The sequence below is a fragment of the Solanum verrucosum genome, unplaced genomic scaffold, assembly GCF_900185275.1.
Source record: "Solanum verrucosum unplaced genomic scaffold, falcon-dt-bn FXZP01000015.1, whole genome shotgun sequence".
NCBI classification, from domain to species: domain Eukaryota; kingdom Viridiplantae; phylum Streptophyta; class Magnoliopsida; order Solanales; family Solanaceae; genus Solanum; species Solanum verrucosum.
In genome coordinates, this window is record NW_026020070.1 from 2,945,765 (window position 1) to 2,950,543 (window position 4,779).

Consider the following 4,779-nt stretch of genomic DNA (forward strand, 5'->3'; position numbering starts at 1 on the left):
TCCATATTGTTATGTAGACCCTTGAATCTAGTCGTTCATGCCCATAAATTCTGCATGAACTTCATACATTAAGCATCTTGGAGAGGAGTAGTATCTTTGAGTTCTAAGTCTTTGAGCATTGAGTTTCTAATCCTTTTGAGATTATATTTCTAATTATGGGACTACTACATGTTACCCATGAAGCCCTTGAGTTGAGTTGTTCATGCCCATAATTCTGCATGAACCCTATGAGTCGAGAAGTATAGAGATGAGTAGTATCATGGAGTCTTGAGTTCTGAGTACTGAGGTTCTTTATTGCTATTAAGATCCCTAAGTTGAGTCGTTCATGTTCATAATTCCACATGAACCCTATGATTTGAGTTATAAATTTTAAAAAGTTTTTTAAAGCCACTACTTGAGTTCTTAAACTGAGTTTTGAGAAAGTAAAGATGAGTTTTGAGAAAAGAGTTTTCTAAAATATTATTAGTATGACAATCGAGAATGTCATCAATGTATGAGCAGTATGGTATCTAGATATACCATCAATGTTTATGAAATATAACTCCCCGAGTCATCAATGATCATAATATAATATGATTTTGAAATGGTTTTGAGAAAGAGCAGAGTTGAGTTCATTTTCTTTAAAATGATATATGGGAACTAAATATTCCCAAGGGTAAATGTTTTCACATTTAAGATGAGAGGAAACTGAGATTTCAAAAAGAGTTTTGAGTAGTTTGAGTACCATCTATTTTAAGAGAATGATTTTTGAGTAATAATCTCAAACCACATAAAAAGTTATGTTTTTGAATATATGAGCTAGTATATTTTGAGAGTAGTATTAAGCACCGATATGGCAGAGAGTTCAGATAACTCACAGCCCCTATAAACCATGTAGCCAACGTGGGTAGAAAGGGTTATACTTTATAGATGATTCCTTAATGCTTTTTAGCATAGCAATGTGGATCCACTTAGTTGAGAGGTTCTATACTCCGGCAAAGTATAAGACAGTTCTGGCAGCGTGGGTGAGATGTTGTATCATCACATAACTCATAGTGATGGTTGTGGGTTAGAGAAACTCTCACATAGTTATATTCTATTTATATATATATAAGCTGAGTTATTATTGTATTCTTCAATACATTGAGTTGTTATCTACTGCTTTAAAAGGTTTGCATATATTGTGCATCTTTTACTGTTGCTTTATCCTTGAGCATTATGAGTATCATATCTTGAGTTGAGTACCTTTGAGTTGAGTATCATATCTTTGAGTTGTATCTTATTCTTGAGTTGAGTTTAGTTGAGTGAGTTGAGAAGAGGTAAGTATGTTTCCTTTTTATCAAGTTCATGCCTATGTTTATGCTTTAGAATACCCCTTACATACTCGTACATTCCATGTACTAAGACATTTGGCCTACATCATTTCAAGATGCAGATATAGGTATTCAGGATCGTCAACAAGCATTTCGTTGAGGTCATGGGATATCCCAGTCAGCTTAGTCATCTTTGGTGAGCCTTCTTATATTCCGGAGAACTTTACCTTTACCTTACAGTTAATAGTTATGAGATGTCGTGGGTCTTGTCCCGATATTTTTCTGTAACAGTAGAGGCTTTATAGATAGATAGTATAGTTTGAGAAATCGGTTTCATTTATCTTATTAAATGTTTTAAAGACTTGAGTTGCCTATTGTTGGCTAGTTGAATATTATATTTATATTCATAGTAAATCATTTGAGTTAAAGCTTTGTATTTGAGTTTCAATGAATTTTATTCTATTTTAAGTTTTGTATGCTTAAGTTAGTCTTCCGCTTGTAGTCAGCCAGGATAATGGTTCTCGAGTGTCAGCCACGTCCAGGGTGTAGGCTCGGGTCGTGACAAACTTGGTATCAGAGCAGAGAGTTCAAGTGTCCTAGGGTGTCTATGAAGCCTTGTGAAGTAGGATCTTATTTGTAGTTGTGAGGGCCCCACTTCTATAAATAAGTCACTACAGACATTTAGGAAAAGTTTCCCTTCTTTGATACTCTTAATCGTGCAATGGAGCTATGTCATAGAGATTTATTCATACTTGTGCGTTTCTCAGATTTATTCGACTACCCCTTATACTAAAGGTGGTTGAAAAGTAGAGTCAAAAAATCCTTATGGATGAGTTATTCTTAGCAAGAGTCTTGTGGAGGTCATGAGATTTCAGAGAGGCTTGAGAAAAGCCTGTGAGTGAGTTAAGTGTGGAGTTCGAGAGGAATGCACTTATGTTCAGATAAAACGTGTGTTTGAGCTAAAAGCGAGTTGTACACTCTTCCCTAAACCTTATTCAATAGAGACCTTTAAAAGGATTGTATGTTTAGATCTTGTGTAATATATTCACACGAGAATGTAGCTTGAGTTACGAGATCATGAGCAGTAGTAGTGAAACAGCCCAGAGTTAGAGGAAATTATGCAGAGGTTTAGTAATCTAAGTAAGGGAGATGGTGTTTCGACAAGCTATGTTACTATAGTCATGCACCTAGTAAGTTATTAATGAGGAGTTTTCCCTTAATGGTAGACTAAGAAGTGATGACTTATGAAGATTCTATCATAGGAGGTAGAGTGTGTTTTAGCTAGAAAGGAGCTTGTGATGAAGTGTCATTGTGTAGGTAATGACCAAGTGTAAGTGTCGAATAGAAGAACAAAAGTATACATAAAGTGATAGATCTAAGTTAGGCTTGTGATTTTTTTGAGAGGGTCATGATGCTTAGAAGGTTATAGAACTGATCAAGTAATGAGGTATATCATAGTAGGCGAGCGATCGTATTGATATTCAGGTTTAGTAATGAACATTAAGCTCGAATTTGAGATGAGTGCCATGATCCAAAGAATGGTAACATGAGGGTGATGATGTTAGTCTTGAGATTTGATCTGATAGACTTGACATAAGAGTAGGTGAGAAATTGAAATGTTTGATGCAATGAATATAAGTAGTACCAGTGAGAGATCCTAATGTTTAGATAAGGGTGGTGAAGTGTGGCTAAGTCACAAGAGTAACAAGAACATTACGAGGCGTACCGAGAGGGTATGTAATCAGAAGAGGTTAACATAAACAGCATCAAAAGAAGTCTTAAGACCTACTTATGGAGATTTCGGTAGTCATGAGATAAGTTTCTCCCGAGTGTTAGAGTAAAAGAGGATGTAGACTAGTTAGAGATGTTGGAATAGGTCCATAGCTTTCAAGTGTCAGCTTTAGACCTAAGGGGGGAGATGATAAGATTGGAAATCAAGTCAAGTGTTGAGAATAACATAGTAATGAGTTCAAAAGAGCATGGGAGATATCTTTTCAGAGGTCCTTTTAGTAACAGAGTAATGTTAGAAAGAGAAGGTTAATGATCCTATCGTGATAATGATGGTATGATAATTCTGTCAATGGTTATAAAGGAGGAGGAAGAATAGAATGAGGTTTTACTATGAGAAATAGCTAAATAAGAGCCCTTAGTTGGTTCCGAGTATTAATGTGGGAAAATTCTAGTTGGTATGGCAGAGATGATAAGAGTAACCCCGTTCCATACCCAATCCAGTCGCCATTTGAGGACGAATGATCACAAGTGGGAGATATTGTAACACTCCAGAAATATTTTGAACTAAGACTCGAACCATCCTTCGTGGTGAGTAGGATTTTACCAAGGAATTCAAAATTTCTTAAGTATTAAATCACTAGATATAGCACCTTGAGTTCCAAAAAGAATTAAAGAGAATTAATTCAAGTCATTCCTAGGTTCTTCTAGGTTTTGGGCCAACTTAAAATGATTGATCATAACCTTCAGTACATAATGAGTTAGGTGACCCATAAGATATCCAATGAAAGGTCTTCTAATTATCTTTCCAACGCCACCAAGTTTGCCAAATTTTCAAGCTCGTATGAGCGAGATATTCCCATTTGAAGTCGGGCTGTCCAATTAAGGATAGTTACCCGAAATGATGAGGGGTATTTTTGTCTTTTCCTTACCCAATTATATTTAAGCATTCTTAATAAGGTTTTAGGAGTCTAAAGAGATTAGAATTAGTTTCATTCATCCCCTAAAGCGTTTAGGGTTTTAGAGAGAAGATTCAAGAGGAGAAAAAGTTCAAAGTTTCAAGCGTTTGTTCAAGAAATTCAGGATTTCGCCAAGAATCTAGTTCTTTGAGGTATGTAAGCTTCCATAGTGTTGGGTGATGAGTCCGAGATTTGGACTCATTACGGCTTTGTTTATATAGATTTAGTGTCCTAAAATGCTTAATTTGTGCCATAAAATGATGAAAAAACCCTTGATTTTCAGGTACATGGATTGAGGAACAAAGCAAGGACAATAACATACAAAAAGGAACTAAAAAACTGAAGAATTTAAGAAAGGCAAGCCTGGTGATCGCCAAGAGCGTTTGGCGAATCGCCGAAGGGCAGGTCCACCGCCTAAAGTTCCAGTGTGCCAACCCTGAGGGAAGAAACCAAATCAGCGACAAGAAGGAGTAGTTAGCCCATCGTCGAGCAATTCCGTGATGTAGTGATACATATCCTAAAGTTACAGAACCCAAGGATGCTGAATAACAAGGCGAAAAGGCAATGGATGAGATTAAAGGGTGGCTCGCCGAATGGATAGGTGTGCCCGACTTACTTCGCCGAGTTGTCCATTTTGTAGCACATTTTTGGTGCTATAAATACGTGTTTGAACATTTACTTTAGTATCTATATTGGAATTTTGGAAATTAATTAAGTTTTCTCTAGGTTTTTCCTTTAGCTTTGAAGGATTGAAGAAATTCACTTTTGAGATTCATCAAATTGGAGCATTGTAAGGAAGA